We start from the raw sequence: 16,838 nt of genomic DNA, 5'->3' as shown, positions 1-16,838 counted from the left end.
AAAAGCTAAAACAATAAAGGGAGTGGGAGGGGTGTGGGCCGACGCACCAACAACACCACAACCCAGCAACCTAGGAACAAGAGAACAAGTATCATTATTCTTGTAAAATAAAATTTTCCATTTAAAAAGCACCCCGGGTGCCTTTCATTATTGAAAAGAAAATATCCTAATTAATTAAAAACATTCAAAATTTAACTTTTAATAACATTTTTGCAGGGCCTAACATACCCTAATCCTTACTAAACCAGCCCCTCCCTTCAGGGCAGGAGCCATGCTACAGTGGGAAGCTACTTTAAACACTGCAATATGATGAGCCTCTCTAAACCAACCCCTCCCTTCAGAGCAGGAGCCAGGCTACAGTGTGAAAAAAAAATTTGGATTACCGCCAAATGATGAGCTCATAGCATCAGCAGGGCACTGCAAGCCTCCCATTTCCCTGGTCAGAGAGGCCCGCCCAGGCTCACTACGACTAACTAACACCAAGGGAAGAGCCAGGTCACCCCGCCCTTAAATAAACAAGCCGTTCGCGGAAGAAAATTGAACTGTAGCCAATCATAACAAACTGGGACGTGATCGAAACTTGCAGAATGAAGGCACAAACCAGCTGGTCTGCCAAGGTCGAAAAACAAATTTCTCATGCCTTATTTTCTAACTAACGGAAGCTAGAATTTAACAAAAAAGAATTCTGTTACAGTGTACTGCCAATTAAAAAAGCTCCAGTTTTGAAAAAGACTTTTGTCCAACTAATTCAGCTAAAGGCAAGACATTTAAAATATGGGCACTTATTTAGAAAGGGGCAACTATCTTTAGCACACAAGATTATACATTCTGCATTTGGGAAAAAAACGAAGTAACATGGTCCATTTGTCAAAGAGAAATAATTTGTAAAACAACATAAAATGCAGATACATTTCAACATTGTATTTAAGTTAAAGTTTCGCTGACACATTTATAAAAGCATACATTTTAATTTACATTTGGGAAAATAATAATGTTACATTTTAACACTTTTTTCTTTCAAAGGCACATGGTTGCCATCCACTAATTAAAAGCACATGTTATCATGCACTATCGGGCAAGATTCATTATAATGAACCCGTCATTATTGCAACCAGCACATTCCTGTCTAGATGGAAACCCCTCACAGAAATAATTAATGAAAACAGCTCGTAGCGTGCACTCTAACGGGCTATCTTTTTAACATTTCACTCATTTTAAAAGAACACAGCTTTCTCCGTAATCCACTGGTTGATTTATAACCACATCAGTTCCAAGGCAAACCCACACAAATTCGTAGACGCATTTCAAAAGGAATGTGAAATGAACAGAACCCTTCCCAAAACACAAGATGTTACCTTCCCGTCAAGAAACCGACAAAGCACGTAGGCAGACCAAGGAACCAAACAAAAAGTGAAAATCAAACCATCAAATAATCCTTAAAATAATTCACTGACTTTTATAGTCAGGTCAGATAACCATGCATGTTGACAGCATGTAAAAAATAAAGGCTGCCATCTCAACTCAAGATATTAACCCTTTGGCAGCTCAAGCAGAATCATTTCCCAACGTCCATTCATACATGGGAAAATCATTAGCACATTTCTTCACGTTTACAGATAACACGTACACATATTTTCAAAAACGTTATCCCCAAGCACCCGAGAGAGATCCAGCTCTCTCCTGCCAAACGTAATGATAACATGCCCTGTCCAAGCCATGACTACATGGCGCTATTCACAAGCCATATTTACAAGACAAACCTTTCACAAACAATGTATCCAAGGCGCAATGCACAAGGAACACAATAGATCAACATGAGAACATGCACCTCACAAGTCACAATAATATGGCGCTATTCACAAGTCATATTTACAAGGAGCTTTTCACAAACAATGTATCCAAGGCGCAATGCACAAGGAACACAATAGACCAACATGAGAACCTGCACCTCACAAGCCACATTAATATGGCGCTATTCACAAGTCATATTTACAAGGAGCTATATTCAAAGAACTCCACAGATCATATTACAATGAACACATTTCACATTGCACAGCATAAGCAGATGCAGCAAGCATTTGAATAGGCAATTTAAAAGCATTTTTTACACACACTTATACAATTGGACCATCACAAAGATGTAACTGGCTTCCTCATGTAATGCCATCCTTCAACTCTGACAGTTTAAACACCAAGATGAAAACCATTCCTTCCACCCTGAATAAACCAAATGCCATGATGTAATGCATTCTCCTCACGCTGCAACTGTTCAAGCCCTTATGTCTAACAGGCTACATAAACTGCAATATTACGCCAGATGGAACCAGCGTTCAGGGCACTCCCTCAGAACACATGGGAAACTCTCTAAGCACATGGCCAGGCACACAGGCTTCGTAAGATGACGACTACGCCAGATGTTATGTCTGGATTTTCTGAGTAGGTGGGATCAGCCCCCAGGGGCCCCTCCAACCCAGCCAGAACGTACTCACCTTCCCTCCTCAGGACTCCTCTATATCCAGGCACCTGGTACCTACCTGAGGATGGGGAACTCGCAATGTACAAGCTCATATTATTAAGAACACCACTAAATCTATAGGGATACTAAGAATACTCACTGATTACTAGGGATATCCATACCCTACACCACACTTATTTACATCAGTTGGTCTCGCGGCCACTCAGACCCAGACCGGTCTACCCTAGGGCAGATATTGCGCACAATCCGGTGCGACTACACATGGGCCTGCAGAACCCAATGCTCCCTTTTCCAAACTGTTCGCAATCCTGCGAAACTAAGCGCCAGTATCCTCCCTGGCGTTCTCACTTATTCAAGCCACAATCCAGTGGGTATCAGCACTGGTCTCCCACCCAGTGTTCTCATTAACGCCGCATATCAACGACGACCACATTCCTATGAACACCTATACATATATATATATATATTGGGAAGTCTCTTCACTAAGGGTCTGCTACTACAATAATATTATGGGATGGTGTACTAACTTAGTCCCTTGGTTGCAAGTCTCCTCTCTCCCTCACTATTACTTACCTGATCAGGGGTAGCATCTGTTCAAACAGTAATACCTACCAGGAGTGAGTAATCTCACTGTAGGGGGATAAAGATATACACACTATGTGACTGAGTTAATTTCTTGATTTAAGCGCTCCTACCCCCCTTATCCATCAGTGGCTCAACAGCAACTGGCTTGAAGCCAGGATAACTTTATCATAAAAGAACTCATGCACACTAATTCACTAATCAATGGGGTCATTTATTATTAGTACAACACAGATCTGACAAAGACTATAGGTAGAACACACCGCTTGAAAGAGAAGGATTACACATAACAGGAACACTCCACTGAAAGGGAAAAGATTGGACATAAAGTGTAAATGTAACTAATTCAGACTACCTCACCTATTAGAAGGAAGATTTCTCTCTCTGCCTCTGGTGGGATTAGGGCTCTCTCTCTGCCTCTGGTGGGATTAGGGCTCTCTCTGTCTCTCCCTCCTTCACCACATCACCACGCCTCTGGTTCAGTTGCTCCAGCTGACAGCCTTCTTTGATGCTCTCTGCACTGCTTTCTCTCTCCTCATCTTCAGCAATCGTCTGCCTTCTTTCTCCATTCAAGAACTGCACTCTATTCTGCAGCTCCCAGCAGACATCCTCTCTCTCTCTGCAAGCTGGTCTGAGCTCCAAGCTGTTCTGAGCTCCCAGCAGTTTTGTGCTCCAAGCTGTTCTGAGCACCACGCTGAACTGCACACCACGCTGCACTGACTTCCAAAACTGAACTGACCACTCCTCCTCTCCTGTAGCTCGCTATTATGGAAGCTTGTCCTTTCATGGAAAGTTACGGCCAGTAACCTGCCGCCCACCAAATTCTTGTACCTCCCCGTACCAAGGACACGTTCCCAGCTGGCCAGCCTGAAGTTGTGTTTTCGGAGTGGAGAAAAATACATTCTTTCGATAAGGGCCAGCCTGAACCGGTTCTCTCCAAGCGAACAACAGCCTTAACTATAAACATTGCCTGTGCCCTGAAAAGCCTCTCTGCTTCCATCAAGATGGAGTCTCTCTAGCTCTAGGCCTGTAGGCCTGAAAAGGGGTGAAATGCTCCTTAGCTCTGTCAGAATACCTACATAAACCATACCAATATGTCTAATATGTCAAAGCCAATAGGCAATAGACAGGTTAAAGTCAAGAATAAAGGCATATTAAGCAGCTATCCTCTTCTAGATCTGGAAAAAAGGGCTTAAAAGGGCCAACACAGGCTAAGAATACCTATACTAGATGCGAGCAAGACTAATGATCTATATCACTGCTAAATAAAGCCAAAAACTCTGCCATTACATTATGTCGTAGTGAAAATATTTTTGAAAGCAGATAACATCCATTTCAAAAGTGACAAGGTCTTCTTTGAGGTGTGTGAATGGCACAGTAAAACATAGCTACAGATGGCATGATGTTAAACAAAGACAACAGACCAGATGAAAAGATGAAACTAGTGCCTCAATTTCAGTGCAATCAGCAGAAGCACAGCAATCAAGCTGAAGGAATCAGTACTTGGTCAATGCTCCAGTCAAAAGAAGAGGAAGTGAAGCTAGCACACACTAGCCAATTAGAAGGCAGCAGCAAATAAGAATGACAATGAAGCTAACAAATGTTAAGCAATGGAGGGGCTGCAAGCCCCTGATTTTATACAATATCTCTCAAGCGGGAGCGCATGTAGCGCATGCACTGTCCTAGGCAAGACCTAATGATCTCAAACCTCTGATACACCCTCATGTTGTACGGCACAATATTTTTAGGTATTCAATTAAGTGTATGTCATGTAGTAGGTCTTCACTAGTATCACAAGCTCCAAATGCAATGGATAATTGAATAAAAGTGTAAAATCTTTGCATTGATTATTTTTTTTTCATTGCTCACCATAGGTGATTGAATGTTTTAAAGGCATTCATATTTTTTTCATGTAGGCACTTGTAACGTGTGACATATTGATCACAGTTCACAGTCCAAAGTGGGATAAAACAGAGGGTTCACACACCTATAGCAGATATTTCTGTGTTATATGCATTTTCAGAAGTTTTGATATCTAGAAAGCTGCCTACCTCCAAGCAAGACATCCACAGTTTGAAATAATCTATGACTGGTAAACAAAAACTGCAAATTGCATGGGTTTTGCTAGTGTGCTTAAATGTCTACAATGTATGCTTTATGAATCACATAAAAATATGATGAACCATCAGCTAAACGTGGTGTTGGATAAATATATTATGCGCTTGATAGTAGGTGAATGGCCAACAAAATTGCAACCAAACTTTCTGCATTTTTTAGCCATGACCTTGCCCCACACACACTCTATTGAACCCACACTTCCCACCACCGTGCTACTGTACTCAAATTTATATTCCCTATACTTTTATATACACTTCTAGCCACGAAGTTTCCATGCAGATGTGATGTGTTAAACCTGTCAGCTTTAGGGCATTCTTACCACAAACCTTTGCCTTTCACCCCTCCTACTTTTGCAGATCACTTTTCTGCTGGCCTTAGGACTAAGTCTGGGCAGTAAACTCTGCTCCACCAGCAGAGTTTGCAGAGTTTTTAGCACTCCGCACTTTGCTTGGAGTACGAAGTTTGCAAAAACTCCATCTCCCGCCGCAGAGCAGAGTTTACCAGCGCTGTCCCCAATAAAATGCAATTTGCCAGACCTTAATATGGGCACACCTAGGGTTCTTCCTCCACGCAGTTAACATACGCACTAGTTCTCCTCACAGTTCTTGCCGTTAGCTGACTTCCCCCAGAGTGAATCAGAGGAGAGGAGTGGACAGCAAAGGCTTCCTCTCAGTGTCAGCGTGCAGTCAGGATCATCATGAAAGAGGAGGCCAGAGTCCAGCAGGTTGCACCTTCCTAGATAACCCTAGCACCCATGTGAAGGTAAGTTGACTGTTCTGCTGGCATTGGGAGGGAATTTAGGGCCAGATGTAGGTAAATTTCATTTACCGATTCTAAAATACAGAATTTTACCGATTCGGTATTTTAGAATCGGTAAATGGTATGTCGCTAATGATTTGGTAAATTTTACCGAATCAGTAAAATTTGGTAAATACCGATTTGGTATTTACCGATTCTGTATTCCCCATTCATTCCTATGGGCCTGGAGGCCCCTAGGAATGAAAGAGAATTACAGATTCGGTAAATACTGAATCGATAATAGGGGGTATACTTACAAGGGTGGCAGGATGTCACATTGACACCCTGTTGCACCCCTGAATAGTGCATGGGTGCACATGTGGCACACATGCATGCCCTAATGGCATGTATGTGTGCCATGGGCCCACTGAGTTCACCTGGACGGTTATTGAACAACCTTTGATTCCTGACCACATTTTAGATATTAGTAAATATCTTTTCAGTACAGAACAAAAATGGGTCTATAAACTCAATTTGGACAAGGCAGGTCTGAATGAGGACATCCCATGGATGTCCCTATGATGAAGTTCTCATTATATCTTGCTCAGATCACACTGTGAAGAATGACCCCCTATAGGCCTGCCCATTTTTTGTAACTATGATAGGTTTATTGATGCTCAACCCCTATTTAAGTTCCTATTTATACTTTGGACATTTTGGTTGAGCCTCTGTTTATGACTCTGTTTGGGTACCGCCATTGTCTAAATGACTGACTCTGTTCCACCTATGCGGGACTCACAATCCCTTCCTTGGCCATACATATTCAGAGTGAAGGGTCTACTATGGTGCAATTTCTGATCACTTTGGCAATTTACAATTACCCACAAGTTCTGTTTTAATAAAAACTATAGGCTGCACCAGAACTACGTTTTCCAACCCGCCTGGCGGGAACAAGCTCAGCCCTGGATGGGACACCCAGGCAGTTGGCTTGAAAAAACTGAATAAACTTGAAAAAACTGAATAAACTTGACAAACATTGCCTCACATTTTTCAGACAAACCTCATGGTGTTATTCACCGTTATTCAATGTATATTTATACATAGGTATTGCTTCCTGCAGTTTTCATCCCACTGTGTACCATGTGATCCACTAGAACTACGTTTCCCTAGATGCTCTGCGATGACACGCGGAGCACAGCGTCACGCGCTGCGGCGCTATGACACCGCATTACAAAGATGGCGCCGCCTACCGTTCAGGTGCCTCCCCGAGATGACCCAGAGGGACGCCCGGAGTACCAACGGTTAGGTGAATTCACGAGAAGCTATGCCATATTTACAGCGATTCGAGCCTGTCTTGCTGCTAGAGCAAATAAGCGTAAAAAGATCCCTTCGCATTTTTGTGGGCCCCGCGCAGTACTGTTAATTCGATCTGTCATGATTGCCCAACCACTTTGCTCCCGAGTACATGAGCAATCTTAGAGTATACCTCAAGAGTCACATCATTTTTCGGAGGTGAGAGCCTCTGGCGAAGTGTTCGAAGTGGCCATTATGTCAGAGGGAAGGAAGCTCGATAGGCAGTGCTTTCCACTCTGTTAATATGGCTTATAGGATGTAACCCTTAACAACAATCAGTACTTGCTAAAGGAGAACAGCGATATTTTACATTTGAAATGTAATCGTTCACAAGCACATTGGGGTACAATTGGATGAGTCTAATTCCAGATCCTCCTTAGCTAAAAACCATCAGTTTTATTTGTACTCCTATGCTGGAGTGATTGCAGCATAACTCTATACTTTATTACATCACGCTAGAAGCTTACCGCAGACCAGATGCATCTCACTCTATTAGACACCACCAGATACATCAGTGATTTTCAGAACCTTGATATTTTCCAGCTTTGACCATTTCATTGCTGTCTGTGATTTTTGCCTTTATTAGAGTGGTGCTCTACCTACCTGAGCCGTAGCCAGGTGAGGCGTAATACCTTCCTCCTACCTAGCAGGTAGGTGGATTAATGGGCTTCACTTTGAGCCTCAGATGTACATAATTTGACATCACTTGGGGTAAATTATATTTATAACCTATAGTTGGTCAAACTTGATTACTCTTGCTGACCTTTACTTTGGTTTGTCTTCTGTTGTCTGTGTCTTTGTCTGATTTTACTACTTCTACATCCTGGACTTCCTTTAGTACCAAGGAGGACATATATTTACCAAAGGACGTCCAGGTGACACCTATATCATGTAAAGTAAAACTTTTTTACTTACCTTGTTTTTTCATGCAGTAGCGAGATACGGTCCTGATGAAAGCAGCAGACACCCTGATGGGTCCATAGACTGCAGAAACATGTCGACCTTTATGATTTAAACTAGCAGCCCACCCCAGAGTTGCCTGGGGCAGAAGGGGGCTGGGGGCAGCATTTTAGGCTTGCGTGCACTCCTCCCCTGGCCCTCGCCCGCCACAATATTGTCTGTGTCCCGGACAATGTCGTGGCAGGCGGGGGCCGGGCGGGAGTGCATGCAAACCTGAAATGCTGCCCCTAGACCCTGAGCCTTACCGCAGTTGTTCCGGCCCAAACTCCCGCACCGGCTCCCTCCCGTCCCGTGTCCCAGAGCCTTACCTGAGCCGCCGCTCCTCCCCGAGCTCCTCACTTCACCGCCGCTCCTCCTCGCAAGCCTGAAATGCTGCCCCCAGACCCTGAGCCTTACCGCAGTTGTTCCGGGCCAACCTCCCGCACCTGCTCTCTCCCGTCCCATGTCCCAGAGCCTTACCTGAGCCGCCGCTCCTCCCCGAGCTCCTCACTTCACCGCCGCTCCTCCTCGTCATCACGTACGTTTTGGCCAGCGCAACGCCGTGGCCGTCATCGTCGCGGCCGGCGCTCCTTTCAGGGCACTACTTTTTTTTAAGTTATATTTTTTAATTTACGTTTTTTTGTTTGTTTTCTAAAGCCTATGTCCATCTGCACACCCTGAGGATTACAACAATGTATTGGGTGTGTGGATTGGTGCTGTGGTTCCCGAGTTTACCTTCCCAAAAGGTTTATGTTCTCTCTTTATAATAGTAGTATAGATAGTAGCTATTTGTTCAACCTACTATGTTCCCGCACTGGTTTTTAAACGTTGGAAACATGGGAGGTACCTAATAAATTATTTTCCTCCTTGTTCTCCAATTTTATAGTCCACACTTTATCTGCACACTCACTATCATTTTTCCTTACGCACTGCTCTCTAGTTATTAGTACAAGGTCACCTTCCGCTAATCCTCAACACACTGGGGCATCCACTCCAAAGTTCCTAAGTGGCTGCAAGAATACTCTCCTTGGTGTGAGGAGGCCCAGATGATGACAAGGGTGGTACCGTACGATAACTGATGGGTACTTTCATAGTATGGAAGTATCTTGTTGTGCTTGAATCACATTTTTCTTGATTTTCTATCACATTTAGGATTGAGTTGTATGTCAGACACTGCTCCACAGTTAGCTTGTTTAGACCCACAGTTACTTATTGCTTTTCATATTGTCTTTTTTGGGGGGCGTATCTGTGCCTGGTCTCAAACCTTCCCCTTGGACCCTCTTTCTATCGTTTTTTTCACTGTTAAAAAAGCACAAAATTACTTTTTTAACAGTTTTGGTTATTTACCACCAACTTGTAGTTGGTAGTAAATAAAGAATCCTTACAAGTGAAAAGCATTCACTTGAGTGCTTCCTACATTAAGGATTCGGTAATTTACCGAATCGGTATTTAAGAATTCGGTAATTTACCGATTCCTTAAATTACTGATTCGGTAAATTACCGAATCCTTAAATTAGGCCCCTACTTCTCAAATGCCTAATACAGGTCGGTAACGGCCGAAATTCGTTAATTTTGGCCGTTACCGGCCGGTATGAGGATTCCTACATCTGGCCCTTAATGTTTTAACATGGGAGTGTGGTGATTACACTTGTTGTGAGCGGCATGTACTTTTGCATATGAGCAGCTGCTTCTAGCTGCACTCGTACCCTGGCCCTGGGTTTCTCAAATGCAGACATGTGTGTGACCGTTTGCCACTATAACACTGAATCATTTAAAACATTTAATGAGCTTCAAGTTCTCAGGGGCATCTGCGACCTACGCGACGTGCCAGCAAACCTACGTTGAGTTTAAAAAATACAGGGCCTCATGTACGAGAAGTGGCGCATTGCTGCGTGAAAGCAGCAATGCGCCACTTCTCAGTGCACCTTCCTTGCGACACCAATGATGCATCATATTTACAATCTGGCGCATCCTGTAGCAAGGAAGGACAGATACATCAGTATAACTGACATATCAGTCAGTACAAAAAGTGGTGCATTGCTGGAGTTGTGTTGGAAGCCTGAGGCAACTCCAGCAATGTTCCTTTCTCATGGGGCAAGTCCCATGTGAAAGGGCCTGAGTGACCCTTACGCCTGCCATGAGGCAGGCGTGAGGTTTTGAAGCTTTGGCATCCTAGAAGTGGCGCAGCGAAATCTCATAGGTTTCTCTGTGCCACTCCTACAACCCTTTTTTGCGGGGGTATAACCACCCTACATACATTATGTCTGGCGCAGGTATAATGTAGCACAGAGGTTTACGACAGCCACAGTCGGCAGTAGGAGTTCCTGTAGGGTGGTGATGTGGGGGGAAGGGGCAGGGTGGGGGGTAGTAATGTATGGATTACGGAGTTTAACAGGTGGGTAAACATATAAATAAATTAAACGAATTTCGTTGCGCGCACTGCATTGCATTTGGTGATGCAGTGCGCACAACGAAATTCATTTTATTTATTTAGTTTAGGTTGTGTGCATTTCAGTCATCATAGTTTAGGCCATTTGTCTAGGTGAGCCAGGCTGTTTTGGACTGAACCGTGCTGCATCCTGCCCTGTCATCCCAGCAAATAGTGGCTGGCACATTTGTATAAAGTGAGGTGGTGCTTTGCGTTTATATGTATGGCTTGCGACACAAATGGCACCGTATTGGGTGGGGGGATCCGGCCCCTTGTGGTTTTGGAGTCCTCTGTTGTGGTGGCATGGTTAGCAGCGAGCTCCTATGCCTGTGCTTCAGGACAGGAACGTGTTCGAGACCCATTGGTGGTCGATTGAAATATTCAAGCGTGTCCTTTGTGTAAGGGTTGGAGCGTCGGGATTGGTGACATTCTGATGGCAGAACAGCAACATGTGTGTCATTTTAGGGATGACTTGGTGCACAATAGGGTTTGTGACTGCAGAGGGGGTCAGAAGTATAAATACAAAAGCAAATGTGAAGGTCTATCCACATTGTAATGTTCTGTAACCGACCCTTCCGTGTCCAGTAAATGTTTTAGTTGTATACTGCTAAATACAAACTTGTTGAGGCTACAAAATCAGCAATCCGGTACACTTGCACCTAAGATCAAAGCAATGGAAGGAATTCATTTGCTGAGTCACATTGGCTGTGTGTATTGTGCAGCTGCTTATTTTACAGTCAGTTCCTTCTGGTGCAATGAAAGGAGTGTGGTGTGGTTGTGTGGGAATGTTTGTAGTGCCAGAAAGTAGTTAATCACAGCTCGGAATGGCCATTTGTAAAAGTGCTCTTCATGGCTATTTTGATGGCTTTATTCAGGTGATATTTTTGATGGGGGAAAATAAGATATGCAGATGATCGCATTTCAGAATAATCTCTACATTCCTTTTTAGCTCAATTGCACCATCTACTGGCAGCAGGTAGTATAGATCAGCTCTTATTGACAGTGAACATTTTTACGAGCAAAGACTGCATTCAAATCAAGGTCTGAAATTGAATCTCTCAGTGTAAGTTACTCCTTCAGGTTCCGAACTCCGCTCCGTGCAATTCCCCGGAGTGAGACTCTGCAAACTCTGCCCAGGCTTATGAGAGAGCGCAAACTGACCTAAATGTATGAGTACACCACACTTACACGTAGTAAGCACAAGTCATGAAGAGAAATGCCATGAGTGCTGATAGTATCTACATCTATATTCTGAAATGTGTAGTTAATATAGAGATTTAAGTAGAAGTGGAACTAATGAAAAAATGTGTGAACTATATGACTTTAGTAGACGTGATTATTCCTGAATCCATGTTGTGTAGCTGCTAAATTGTAAGATGGCATACGGTTAAACGTAGAACGAGGTAGGCCTCAGGGCCAGAGCTAGAAGGGAGGGGGAAGGTGGTTCATTTCATAACATGGATTGCACTAATGTTTTAGTAATAACGTTAATAGGCCATGATTTATAGATGTGTTTACCGAATAATAGAATAAGAGTACTAACATGCTATTAATTAAAGAAGTTGAATGCTATAATCATTATGAGGAATGTTGTAGGCCTGAAATGTTTAAACATTGATTTACACATACTGGTCTGGACCGGGAAATGTTGCAAACCTTTGTTGGAAGTCTATGAGAATTGGGATCTTGGCTGCAGATGTCTGTCTGCAAGAGAAAAGGGGGTATCCAATTATAAATAAAATGAATAGAGGTTTGTTCGGGAGACGGCCCAGACATGGAGGAGGGTTCCGGAATGTTTTAAGGGGTATCAGCGGGCCGGAGAAGAGTCTGAGAAGCAAGGTCGACTCTAACCACAAGGCCTCATCATGGAAAAAGCCAGAAGCTACACCACGTGAGGGGCGTCTCACGAGGGGCGTCCCAAATGATGTTGTGTTCTTTGTATTAGGGACAGCACCCCTGGGTGGAGTTAGAGCAGAAGCCTGAGGACCCCTTAGAGAGTGGATGGGTAGGCAGAGAGGGGTCATGACTGGAGAACTATAGGTTTTCACCAAGAGACTGAGAGTGGGTGACTTCCTTTGGGGGTCATTCACTGCTGACACCTTAGGTTAGGTTGAGACCTGGTTAAGTAGGGATACCATCTAGAGCAGGGTAGGGACAGCCTAACTTGTGTTTTCCCTCCAACTTAAATGACGGAGAGATCGCAGTATGTGTCAATGCTGATAGCTTTATTATTCTTAGAACTCGTGCTTGTAGTTTCCGTTGCTCGTCTGAGGGCTTTCAGAGAGCATATGTATGGAGTTGGGCCCGTGTATTTTGTGAATCTCATCTTGAGATGCCTGTACCTACAACTTATCTTAACCTTATAATAAACCTTTGAAAGCTAGAAGTTGTTTGTGATCTTTTGGAGCAGAGTCCTTTATTGGGTGAACTAACTTGGTAAGAGATGCACTTTCTTCCCTCAATGACAGGCAATAAAGGTTCAGTCGACCAGATCGGGGTTTTAGATCAATAGAGATAAGGTATCGATCAAAATCTCGCCCTTCCACTTACTTAGGACTCTGCACACTTTACCACTGCTAACCAGTGCTAAAGTACTTGAGCCACTTGCTTGATATTCGGTGTGCTCCTTCTTGCATTGCCGAAGGGTATTGTTTGAATGTACCACCACCCCATGGGGTATTAATAAACTTGTCTTTTGTATTCCAGTGTCCGTGCCAACTTCTGTTTTAAGGCGTCGTAAGTTTGCAGAGCATGTAGATCTGCTAGACCCGAACACCACACTCCTACTTTTTGATTTTCATTCCTCGTTTCTTGTATTAGCACTATACTGTTCTATAATTATTTGTTTTCGCTACAGCAGGTAATACAAGTTTACTTAGGACTCAATCTACCAGTCAAACCTTTGGATTTGCCAAAGTTTGTTACTCAACAGTGTGAATTAAAAAAAACCTCTATTGTTCACCCGCAACGTAGGTGATTTTTGCTTACCCGAATATTACAGTACTGATGCATACTGTGTGTGTGCGCAGTGCTTTGGCGCACACATTGTATGTCAAACAGTCAGTGTCTGTCACAACCTTTCAAAAGCCAACCAAAGTGTTTCCTAAAGAAAATATTTGGGAACTATCGACTCATCAAGGATATCAGTTTCTATTCTCTTTCTTGACGCACTATTACCAAGATGAAATAATATACAAAAAGGGACTGCCGCAGTCAAACGTATATTTTCACAAGAACAATGCATGGGGTGGGGCCAATCCTAGAGGATTCCAAGGGGGATGCAAGATGTCCTGCAAGAAAGGAAGGGGGAGCCCCTCTATATGGGACACTTTTTAAGGTCAGCGAAAAGAGGGGAAAAGCAGCAAAACATAATGAAAAACTCCTTTGTGACCTATATTTCTCTTTTGCATTCCAAATTTGCATTCAACATAGGCTGTCCATACAAATAAACCATAACCAAATCCAAAAACATATACAAAAAGTTTTTTTAATTCTTAGCTCTGTGTATTCATTTTCTTTCTTTTATCAAAATTACTTTTCTAATATTTTTTAACAAATGGACATCTCAAATAAATTATTATAAACATATCTACATCACTTTACAATATAATAACATCATCACGACACAACATCAAATACCCCCAGGTAAAGAAACACCCCCCAAAATAGCATTCCAACAGGCTCTCATACATTCATACCTTCTAAACTACATTCATACTCCATTCGCAACTACATAACTCTGGAAAGTCGGAGACATAGACATGATTACAATCTCCTTGACCACTTAAAGCAACTGCATATAGCAGAATCTAAATAGCATTGGTCAACGCATTTCGGTGGTTTGAAGAAAGGATGAGCACCCCCTTCATCAGGACCCGCAAGATAACAACCAGCCAGATAACAACCGGAGTCTCTACACCCAGGGGACACTATCACTAGTTCTTCAGTATTGAATATGCAATTGTATTAACTGACCCTTTACATACTGACTACTGTTGCCGTTCTCCTCAGTGTTTGTGATGTGTGTTACCCTCGATACAGCTGCAGGGTTTGTCGTTAGAGAGATACTCCTTATGTATCTGCTTTGATGGGACCACAAGGTCCGATATGTTAACATTTAGCCCTTTCCTTGTGGCAACATTTTGTAAATAGGAATCTGGAGGCGTTACACAATTCGTCTCCAGTCCGGCTTCATTTCCTAGGCGCCAATCCTTAAACAGCATCACAGTAGCTAGACGGTAAACGAGATGTCCGCCTCCATTGGTGTTGAAAAAGCAGTCAGCATTTCACGATGGCTGCACACTCATATCTCTCGTTTCACTAACGTCTTCCCGAAGAGATGGACTGGCCTCGAAGAGATCCTGTTCCAATATGTCCATCATGGTCCGAGGATCCAGGAAGTGCTGCCGTTCTGCTGTTCAAGAGGAAGGCACAGGCTCCTCCAGGTCTACACTGTTGCTTCTTCCTTGGCCAGGTAACCTAAATGATAGCGTTTAGCTTGGTTAACAGCAATACTTGTTACAGCTGCATATCGAAGTACCTCCGGGCCTTGGCTAGGATCTCAACACTTTCCTTTTACCTACTGGAGATTTCTGCTGAAAAGCTTCTTATTCCTGACATTCTGTATAATTAGCATTCACTATTCACGAGGTGGTAATCACACAGCAGCAGTCAGGCTTGTAGCTTATGCAGAAATCTGTCAGGTTATTTCAGAATTCATTGGTATTCAGTGCATGAGCGTTCAGCGGAGGGTTGTTGAGTCTTTCAGCTGTGGGTCGCTAGTTCAGAACTAACTCAAGATTTGCCAACTTTCACAGCTGTGTGTGCCTTTCTGAGACTGGAACTAGTGATACGCTGATATCAGCAGTGACTGTTTAACTCCTTGAGGTAACTGGCTGCCAGGTGTGCAACACTTTATTTAACTATCAGATTGTTTGGTAACATGTGTAAATCAGACCATACTCTCTATTTCTAAGGCGCCGGGTATCTGTTGCAAAGAAATATTGCTAGAGCAATTTGCACACAAACTACTTAGTGGGATTCCCAACACTGTGTTCAAAGTTTGGAGGATAGCAGAGTCAGAGTATCTTCTTCAAACTACCAGACAGCTCCATGTCCAAAGAGAGACACTGTTTCAAGCCCTTTACTTCTTTCGTCCGGAATACTTTGCTTTGTTCGCTAAAGGCACCTGACATGGAATGATCTGGTGACCCTGCCTTTTTCAGCACCTCTGACTGTTTGATGCATACACTGGTGACTATTGGGAGAGAGCTCAAATAATAATTCTGCATATTCATGCAGTCTTCTAATTGGAAACTTCTGAACTGTGCACTTAGTAAAATACTTGGGGCCAAATGTATGAAACTTTGGTTGTGCGATTCTCAAATAGCGATTTTTAGAGAATCGCTATTTGAGAATCGCAAAACGCTATCTATGTAGGATTTGCAAATCATTTTGCTAATCCTACATATTCCTTAATTGCAAATCGCAAATTGCGATTCACAATTGAGGAATAGCTCCCCTTTCATTAATATGGGCCTACAGGCACATAGGAATGAATAGGAAGACATTCTCAATGTGCGATTCTCACAAATACATGCCCTAATGGTATGTATCAGTGCCACATGGCACTTTGAAAAATGCAAAAAAGTGCATTAAATTACCACCAACTTAAAGTTGGTGGTAATTTGCGATTCCTTATGGCCAAATTGCACTTTTTCTATGCCTCTTACATTGCATTTAAGGAATCACAATTTGCAATTCCTTAAATGCAATCACAAAATAGGGAATCGCAAAATTTGCGATTCTTTATTTTGCGAGGGGTGTTTTGTGTCATACATTAGACACTGCTGATTTCGAAACGCTGAAATTCTGCCTTTAAATGTGCGCTGGAATATTGGGCTAAGTTATTAGTTCCATTATACAACCATGCGTTTACTACCTATCGGATACCAGCCTCATGGAAAGGCTCAGTTTTATACCCAATTTTCAAGGAAAGAGATCCCTTCCTTCTAGCTTATTACTGACTCATTGCCCTATTAGATCTTGAGGCTAAGGTATATGTTCGGTGTCTTCTCAGGTCCCTAGAAAAATGGGTAGCGGATAATAACAACTTACCTTACTTTCAAACCGGGTTCAGATCTTCTTCCTCCACAATTGACAACATCACTAGCCATTCTGAGCCAACATGTAGTGCAAAAAAAT

This window comes from Lissotriton vulgaris, chromosome 5, assembly GCF_964263255.1.
Source record: "Lissotriton vulgaris chromosome 5, aLisVul1.2, whole genome shotgun sequence".
NCBI lineage: Eukaryota > Metazoa > Chordata > Amphibia > Caudata > Salamandridae > Lissotriton > Lissotriton vulgaris.
Note: the sequence above shows the minus strand (reverse complement) of the source record.